The sequence below is a fragment of the Pinus tabuliformis genome, chromosome 5_1 (assembly GCF_031772625.1).
Source record: "Pinus tabuliformis cultivar Carrire ecotype Pingquan chromosome 5_1, CPIR1, whole genome shotgun sequence".
Lineage (NCBI taxonomy): Eukaryota > Viridiplantae > Streptophyta > Pinopsida > Pinales > Pinaceae > Pinus > Pinus tabuliformis.
Genome location: NC_142305.1, coordinates 854,632,339 through 854,643,132, shown reverse-complemented (window position 1 = coordinate 854,643,132; position 10,794 = coordinate 854,632,339).

Here is a 10,794-nt window from a genome sequence, read left to right as displayed (position 1 = left end):
GGCTAGCCCCCATAACCTTCACCTTGCTTCTCTCTTCTTTCACACTAGTTCTCTTCTCCACTCCAACTTGGTCAAAGTTTATGCTAGGCACCCATACAACTATTATATCTGATGCATTGTACGTTGGTTGTTTAATAACACAGGTTTTCATGTTCCCAAAGGCAAGGCCCATGTTTCCTTCTTTACCCAAGCTGAAAGGGATGTTGCAAAGGAAACTTTGGAATATCACTTTTCAATCCCAACAAATTAGATGCCGGTTGTCAAGAAACTAGAAGGGAAAACTTGTGAACTAAGAAAGAAGCTTTATTGTGAGCACCTAGATCAGGAGGTTAAACAATAAATGCATTACCCTAGTTCTAAGATCTCCTCTAGAGCTTGGGACTAAAAATTATAGAGACAAAAAGAGTTATACTGGCATACAAAGAGCCTAATATCCCATCCCAAACAGGGCACTGAGGTGGAACACCGACTCATAGAGTGTATGCCTCCTTGGAAAGGAAAAACCATCTAATAATCGCAATGCTCACCTGGGTGGTGAATAAGAATGGAGGAAAAATTCATGCTGTAAGGTTTCGCTCCTCTAATGATGCACCAATTTTGCTTCCTTAAGATGAATCCCACCCAGCTACTCCATGAAACGCACCAGATCAGGTCTATTATTTCATACTCGTCCCCTTCATTCTCCAGCATTGTAATTCCCTATGTTGTCTAGAATTACAATTTTTTCATACTATAAAAGTTTAAACACAGTTCTTTTTATAGAATAAGCCTAATTTCCTTTCATGGGCAAGATGTTTTGATACAGTTCCTATAATATATAACCTAGATAGTAAGTAATAAGGCCATGATTTCGTTGCTCACCAAGTTATTTTACACATTTTTTCTTATTAAATTCACCCTATACCCTTAATTAGTTATGAAAATTTTGACATCCTATAAATAAAATTATATCACTTAAAAAAAAGTATTCCAATTTGGATTTTGACTTACATCAATTTAATTTTTTCTCAATATCCTTGAGGTTTTATTTTCTACTTTATTTTAAATATCGTAATATTCATTCATATATACAAGTGATGAATGCGTTTTCCTCATAAGGAAGCATGAAAAACATTCTTCACGTTCAAGAGCTTTGACATGTCATCATATTCTTAGGGGGCCTTCATATAAAAAGATATGCTTAAAAGATAGGACTCCGAAGAGGGTATCAACTAATAACATGTTATTTCCTAGCTCGTTGCTATAGTAATAGGAAATACACTACCCATGATAGCATATAATTCTTATTGATTCATTGCCTATAAAATCATTATAGCTACAAAATTTGCCAAGGAGCATTCCAGCGTATTGGAGAAGAGCAATGATAAACCTTTACCAATAGCAAGCATTCTATGCATCTTGGGCCATTAATTTACTACACGTGTATAAAAAAAAAATGAAAACTTCATACACGTGAGAATGAATGATTATCATTAAAAAAAAAATTCTTATACCTACTTTGAGACCTATAAATTTATACAACGTTGTAGGTTTTTAGTAGTACAATGGTTGTGGGAAAATTCTCCTAAAGATGTGCCTCATTTTTCAGACCAATATATAATAATTTTTTGATAAATTTAAAGGATAGAGAGCTTATACCATCTATGTGAATTCAATACCAGCCCTATGTTTAGGGAAAATTTCACGGAGAATTTAAAATTCAAAATATCTAGCATTAAAATATAAGAAATTATCTTTTAATTGAATTTAAAATTTAAAATTGTTTATTAAAAATAATATGTTTTTTTGTTTTTTTTTTAAAATTCGAGTTTGAGTTTCATAGGCTTGGGTTCCTATTTTTATTAGATTTATTTTAACATATATAATATATATAATTTTATATATAATTTTTGTGTGATTTTATTATAATTGAAAGTGGATTTAATGGTTAAGAGTATATGTTTTTTCGTAAAATGTTATAGGTTTAAAACGAGGGGTAGAGTATGCATGCCTTTGTAGACTTAGTAGTCAAATCATTGTGTAGATGTGGATCCCTTGTCCCACAAACAAGGGGTTCTGATACACCGATGTGCTATATGGCTTGGTCGTAACCTTCAAATTGGATATATATATATATATATATATATATATATATATATATATATCAAATTTTAAGGTCAAGGCTAACCGATACACCAAATTAGTGTATAAGACCCCATTATTTTTTGGACAGGGGACCCACCTCCACATACAGATTTGACTGCTAAAGTCTACAACAACATACATACTCTACCCGCCTGTAGTTTTGATTCAATGACCTCCTATGAGGAAACACATGCTCTTAACCATTACAACCACTCAAGTTGTATATCTTTTATACTTTTTGAGAAGTAAAATTTTGTATCCCCTGAATTAATAATTAATGTCTTATTTGATTTTGTTTACCAATGGCTAAGCTCGACTACATGAAAATTTCATCCTTTTTAAAAGAGATTTAGTAAAAAAAGTTAACCTTATCATCTATATACGTAACTATAAGAAAGATAGTTGAGCCTATAAGGCGTATTAAAAATTGAAATATACCAAGCTGATCCATAGGGAGAAAGATATTAAAATATAATACCATTAAAATGAGTGATTAAAGCTAGTGGCTTCTACTTGGATGGGATTCTTGTTTTTTCTAAGACAACAACCTAGTTCAAGAGTGACACCCATGTGCCTTTTAATGTGGCCACGTTTTTTATCCATATGTAACAGTGATCTTTGCATGTGATCTAGGGAGATAGACATGTCCTCTCTATGGGGGTGTGTTGCCATGTCTCATGGGCATGTGTCTTGGTGGGATCGCAGCAACCCACACCCACCCTCTCTCATTTTTGACGTACCGTCCTAGGAACCACCACTATAATTTAATAATAATTTAATTTTAAGGTCAACACAAACCAAATACTAAATTAATGTGTAAAACCTCTTCATTGTTAAAATGGGACTTCCCATAGTAAATTGCAAAATTCTAAAAATCAAAAAAATAAAATCATTAAACACCAAAATTATGACCCAAAAAAATGATTGTATTTTATAATTTTGAAAAAAAAACATATAAAATAAATTAAAAGCAAATAAAAAATGATAATTTTTAACAATATTTGAAAAAATAAATAAATAAATAAAATATTTTACAATTTCTCTTCTTACTATGTATTAAAATATTGAAAATGTTTAAAAATATTGAAAATGTAAAAACAAATATAAATTTTCGAAAGCTATCAATTTCAAATTTTCAGCAATTTTTTATCAAGCAAAGACATTGTATAGAGTAATACATTACACCTAATCATCATATCAATTAATCATCTGTAATTTTTCGTGTACTGGGATTCTCAATGACCAATAGAATTGGGAGCCTTGAGATTGATGACCATATATCTCATTAACTAGATTTTCGTGATCTGCGAACAATAAAGCATCCGTAAAGTTTTTTTTAGGAAAACCATTCATTTCAATGTTGCTAATTGTTTCTGTCGAAGATCTGAAACCCGTTGTTGTTTCTTCCATTGCTCTGCCCGAAGTATTATCTTTAGATATATCGTGGTGCTTTCTTTTGCTCTTGCAACTTTAGAGAGCCTTTGTTTTATTGATGACTCTGCCACTGAAATGAAAACCATGAGATTGGTACATTGGTATGTTGCAGTTTTATCAGATGAAATACGGAAAAAAGGGATTCTACGTCAATGCCTGACATATAACCATAATATCGGCTTAGAGATAATGGCTTATTTTTTAAAAATATCGAAGAACGCATCATTCCATGTCCAACAAAATAATGCCATGCGGTTTGGTAGTGTTTTCAAAATAGGTTGTATCCTTTCCTGTCACTATATGCATCGAATTATGTACTTTGAGTTGGTGGCCGCCTCTAGAATAAATAATAATAATAATAAACCATCTGAACTCAAATGAAGCTATTATATATGAATTTCCCTTTCCACTTCAGCTTCAGCATGCGAGTTCTGAACACACACATATTAATAAATAGTGACAGATGATGAACCTTGGGTGAAACACCCGAGGAGTAGAAATGAAGGCTTCGAGCGAAACATACTGCTGGCTCTTCTCTCCGATAGGTTTTGACTAGTTTATTCTTAGTTGATCCCAGGTGTGAGACAATCTCACTGCATGCGGCCTAGGTGAAATGATAATATCGAAAACTAATGTTTCCAAAAGTCACGGTTCAGCCATTGTTTCACCCACCGATGCACTGCCCTTGCTACTATAGTAATAGTTTTGTATGCACTATAGAATTTTATATCCAATTTGTACTCTCTGACTTAGTATGCTCTCCAAAATTATCATTTCACTGCTAGCAAAAGTAAACTATCTTTTGATGCCTGATGTTAATCTCAAAAAAGGTGCCAGTCTCTTAACGCATGTCATCATCATTCACATCCGGTTCTTCATTATTCTAATGACAAACCAAAAGGTCAACTATCATTTGATGCCTTGATGTTAATCTCAATAGCACAAAATCATTTGATACCCCGGTGTTAACGCATGGCATCATTGTTAGTCTACTATAGCGATCGATTTATTGTTGACCAACCATTAATAGATGATTTGACTTAATTTTTTCTTCAATTTTTCGTCTTTAATCAAAATTTCAATTAGCAATTTTGGTTCACCTAAATTTTAACGAAACTTTAGCATTCGACCTCTTATTGCAAAAGCCACTTAACCCGATGTTATTTGAGGCATTTTAGGGATAGCCAAGATATTAAGGATGACCAAAGTTGTTTTAAACAAAGTTTTCTTAAGCCAAAAATTGGGATAAGTTTAGGTATCAAGTTTAGGTGTGAGATAGTTCTTGATAGCTCGTTGACAACGTCTACCACTCTTTACCCACCTGCCAATATAACAACCTTCAAATATCACTGCCTTCACCCCTTCAAAGCGCACCGCAGAGCCTGAGGTACCTAAGTACTCAATGGTCATTTTTAGCCTCTTGGCGAATGGTGTGAAGAGCTCGCAAAAGGTGTGTGAAGATCTTTCACCATGAGGCTTGCAAAAGAATAGAAAAAATAGAGTTAATAGTAATGCTACTCAGCCTTGATAACAATCGTCATTTTCAACCTCTTGATGAAGGGTGTCAAGAGCTGGCGAAAGGTGATTGAAGATATTTCACCATGAGGCCTGCAAAAAAAAGAGAAAATAGAGTTAATGGTAATGCTACTCAGTTTGGATAACAGTCGTGGTTTTCAGCCTCTTGGCGAAGGGTGTGAAGAGCTGGCGAAAGTTGTGTTAAGATCTTTAACCATGAGGCCTGTGAAGAAACAAAAACAACAAAGTTAATAGTAATTTTGCTCAGTCTGGATAACAAAAATGTAGAGATGGGTTTCTTCTACAGTTCAAGTCCTTGTTACTCGTCTTGGTGTTATTACTCTCATGCATTCTAGAAGTAATAACAATGGTTCTAATCACGACATTCAACAACAAAAATAACATAGTCAGAGTGAACGAGATTACCATAGCAACCCACATTTGAAAGACAACTTCCATGACTCTCTTGCATTATACAAACTACAAGAAAAATATCTCGCTTCAAGATCCCACATCTCCCATTCTCAGCCCTCTAAGAGAGGAAGCGGCCTGAAGTAGTTGTTAATCTAGGTTGTCATTGATGTCAATATAGCAGTGTTTGTGATGGCAAATTTTTTGATGCATGATTTCCCATTGATGCCCATGGATCATAATGCTCATAGTGATGAAAGTTTGATATATAATCATATGATGAGATGGAGGACCCAAGTGGATTGAATATATATATATATATAGACAGAATAGAAGCAGTAGATCCGTGAAGCAATAGGAGCAAGAAGCCAAATAGGAGAAGCCATCATGAAGCTAAAGAGTAAGATGAAGTGCTATCGAAAGAACAAAGAGAAAACAATGATAACAGAGGAGTAAAGAAGAAAACATTGGAGGAGTCATATCGGAGGAGCCAAAGAGTAAGATGAAGTGTTATCGAAAGAACAAAGAGCAAACAATGATAACAGAGGAGTAAAGAAGAAAACATCGGAGGAGCCATATCGGAAGTATCGCATGTAATATATTCCCAAGAATAACCGATAGGAAGAAAACAGTGGAGGAGCATAAATAGAGTTATAGGAGGAAGATAAGCCACAGGAGCAACAACTATCGGAAGAGCGGGGTTAGTAGTGTACGGATGTTCAAATGCTTACGTCACAGTCAATTCTTACGTCGATCTCAGCTTCAAATCCTAGCCATAGATTTGATGACCTCGTATATCCAATGGATATCGGGTCATAAAGTGATCAGACATTAAATCTAAAAATAGACCCAAAATTTTATGGATCAAGGATTTATAATCCTTATCGGCTCCGTAAAGGCAGTTAAGCGTTGCGTAAGTTCCCCACCGATATCGTTGTGAACCATTGGATCCAGCGCGCCTTGATCAAATGGTGGAGGATTGGCGATTGGGTTTGTTGATCCGGTGGATCAACAATCGTCAGATTAATGACGAGATCAATGGTGGAGACTTAATTCGATAAGACATGGGACTGAGTGGACCCGAGATGTTTATGGACACGGGTTTAATTTTATTTGGGGTCCGGTCTTGTGAATTTAGGTGGGACCAGTGTTCATTTGCAGGATTAAAGGAATAACTCTGATTTTTCATGAGGTTGTGATTGCGATTAAAGGTAATGACGTGGCATGCGGGACCTCCATGTGGGTATAACAGCTCTTATATGGATTTCTGTGAATAATCAAGTCTATGGATAAAAGACTCTCCAATATATATTTTTAATATACAAGTCGCCCTTCGTCCAATAGACGTGTCCTCTGGTCATTGGTGAAACTCGTATAAAAATGAGTGAAAACGCTTCAGTTCTGAGTATCTATCTCGGGAACTAAAATAAAGCATAAAGAAGTTCACAACTCATGAACTTGAAGAGTCAGAGGAAGCTGAAAGAACAATAGAAAGAACACGAAAGGTCGAGCGAACAAAAGTGGAAGCTGAAGGTCAAGTGAGCGAAGAAGAAAGCTGAAAGGTCCAGCGGAAGAAGAAGGAATTTGAAGGTTGAACATTCTGTTGACTGGGTTATTTATTGAGAAGCTCAGACCTATGTTTGCGTGTGATTTAGATAATAGTTCAAAAGGATGCTCTGTAGATCTAAGAAGATTATCTGAGTATGAATAGGGTTGTCTTTAATTGAACACACAATATGAAATTGTGACAATCACTCCTCTAAAGAAGTCACTCCTGAAGTAGTTACTCCTGAAGTAGTCACTCTTGAAGCATTTACTATGATAGTGAGAACAGAGGCTTGAAACAGAGAGTTGTTTTTGTGCATAGCTTAGTGCAGTTCATTGTAGATACATTGAAGTTGTGTGGAGACTATTGAAGACCATGATGTATTAGTCATCATGATGTGACCTGGAGATTTTGCTTGGGTATAATGAAGAGAAATGGTGATAACTTCTATGAGACAAGGTTGTCATTAATGTAGCATTGAAGCTGTAGATTGACAGAAGTCAGTGAAGAAGATTTTTGGAGCAGAGAATTACTATCAAAGATATCTAGAAAAAATATAGCAGTGGGTTGGAGCCTAGAGGGTTGGTTCCCTAAAGGTTGGAGCCTCGAACAAACAAGGTATGTGCCTTGACAAGATAGGGTTGGAGCCCTGCGGGTTGGTGCCTCAGAATTGGAAAGATTGGTGTCCTTGGAGTTGGTGCTCCTAAACACAAGGTTGGTGCCTTGAGAAGATTGGGTTGGTACCCTAGAGGTTGGGACCTCACAAAAGGCCAAGTTGGTGCTTGGCAACAGGTTAGAGTCTGTTAGCTTGAAGATCGGTGTCTTCATCAAGGGTTGGAGGCCTATATATATTGTACATGATTTATTGTAAAGATTATATTAATAAAATAATTTATTCCTATTGTTCATTTTGTGTTCTAAATATAAATGATTTAACTTGTAAAAATAAAAATTGAGAAGAAACACTGATTCATCCTCCCTCTCTATATTTCCAATAGTTGGTATCAAAGCCAGTACCTTGATTCAAAGCCTAACAGCTTGAAGGTTGATCATTAGAACACAAATGGTGAAGCCAAGGAAGAAAGTCTCCAATCCTCCTAAAGATGTCTCTCCCTTTACCACTGAAATAGAAGTCAATCAATTTGTGAAGGCTCCATGGTTCAATGAAAACTTTGATATATGGTAAGAAAGAATGAGGAATTTCTTAGAGACTCAAGGCATTGAAATATGGAAATCAATGATTTTTGATAGCATGATGGATGGAGAATCCAAGGAGTACAATGAAAAAGCAATGAAGGCAATCTTGAATGGGCTACTAGATTCTATAAAGAACAATTTAGGAAAGTGTTCGTCTGTGAAGAGTATATGGGAAAAACTTCATGACCTTCTGTTAGGCCCCTATACTACTAGTGTAACCCCTTATTGTTATTAGTATAACCCACTTATTATATTGATGTACCCATGTAGTGCCCATATTGTTACTATTATGCCACATAGAAGCCCACCATTGTTACTGTTGTGCCCTACAATATTATTGTTATGTAGGCTTTGATTGTATTGGGACCACTTAGACTCCTATATATAGAAAGGAGGTATTTTCATTTGTATCATCCAAGAATTGTTCATTTATGCAATGTAAAGGAGGTTGCCCCCTCGAAGAGGCTGAATTCTAAGGCGTTGATCTCTCTTTTCTATCTTTTCTTGAGCTGGTTCCATAACATTTGGTATCAGAGCTTTGGATTCTAGGGTTTCGCTGCTCCAAACAGGTCATCGTGGAATTTTCGCTATAAACTTTTTTTTGTGACGTTTGAGAAGTCGCAAAAAAAACCCATTTGAGAAGAATTGGCTCTGAACCTTGGGTCCCAATTTCAGATCTTTTCGCGCAATATTTTCGGAGATATGATCTGCGGAAGTGGGTCTTTTTGCAGACTCCTGAATTACACTCAAAACAGGTGACCTGGGGAAAAGCGTCATAACTTTCTTTCTGAGCATTGGATTGCAATTTCGTAAGAAGGTACAAAAATAGGACGGACTGTAGTTTCTGTTTATATATTTTTTAGAGTCAAAGGTTGAAACAGTGACACGTGGCACTTCATACAAGTTTGCTCTACTGAACTAGTCTATAATCAGGTCACTGCGGGAGATTGTGCATAACGTTTTCTTGCAGAATCCAATTTGGATCAGACTTGTGGTATTGGAAAGAGGACACAGAGGGCTACTACAAGTCACAATTTCAGAACTTAAAGATCTGAAAGTACAGAGTTACAGTCATTTCAAGGTAGAGCTTCTAAAATCAAGAAAAAGCAAGATGAGGAAGTTTGATGGCAAGGATCCGGTAAATTGGATACTTCAGATGGAGCAATATTTTGATATACATGGTGTACAACTGTTACAAAAGGTATGTATTGCATCTTCATATTTAGAACCAGATCAATTTTTATGGTACAAAGGGCTTTGTTCTCGTAAAAAACTTGTTACGTGGTCAATTTTCACGGAGGAAATGATAGCACATTATGAGGATATAAAGAGGAACACCTTCTTTAGAGCAACACCACAACAATTGGAAAGAGTAAAAGGGCTTTGTGACATAATGGAAAGCAAAATTATGGAAACCAGGAAGCATACCCCTCACAATTATAAAGATGGAAGTGTTGTTTCTCCCAGCCTTCCACAACCTAGAAGGGTTACACCACAACAATTGGAAGAAAAAAGAGAAAAAGGGCTTTGTTACAATTGTGATAGCAAATGCACTAAAGGTCATAGGTGTGCTCAGAAGAAATTATTTTACATAGAATATGAAGAGGAGGAAGAAAAGGATCAAGAAACATCAAAAGAAGAGGATATATGTCAGGACACCACCCCAGAGAAAGAAGAAATGAATCAGACCATATCTTGTAAAGCATTGGCAAGAATTACCACTCCTCAAACTCTCAAGATAGAAGGACATATCAAGAAGAAAAAGGTGCAAGAAGTGAAAGATCACATCGAGAAAGAAGAAATGAATCCAACCATATCTTGTAATTCAATGGATGAAATTACCACTCCTCAAACTATCAAGATAGAAGGACACATCAAGAAGAAAAATGTTCAAGAAGTGAAAGATCACATCGAGCATCAAGAAATGAATCCGACCATATCTTGTAAAGGACTGGAAGAAATTACCACTCCTCAAAAGATAGAAGGACATATCAAGAAGAAAAAGGTTCAAGTAGAGAAAGATCATATCGAGCATCAACAACAAGTTCTCCAACTTTTAAAGGATAATGCCACTTCGGTGCAAAATCAAATGAAACAACAGGTAGATCAACATCGTAGTGAAAAATGTTTTGATGTGAGTGATTGGGTATTTTTACTGCTACATCTCAAGCAAGCTATTTATGAGAAGGAAATGTTGGCAATACTACATGCACTTAAAAAATGGCGACCTTACCGAATGGGAAGACGCTTCAAGGATGAGGATGTGGAAGCATTGTTTTGTGCTATTTATATTATCCAACCAAATTGGATAAATGAAGCAACGGATGAAGGGAAGAAGAACGAAGAAGTATGGCCACTTATTCAAAAGTTGCAAAAGATCCCAATTCAAGCAATATTGCCAGAAATTGAAGAGGAAGGAAAAATCATATTGGAACCTGGAGCAGTCACAGAAACAAGAACCCGCCAGCTACGAAATCGATCAATTTCAGAGTATCTCATCAAGTGGAAGAACTTACCCGCTGAATATTCCACATGGGAGGACAAGAATTTTATATAGAAGCATCAAG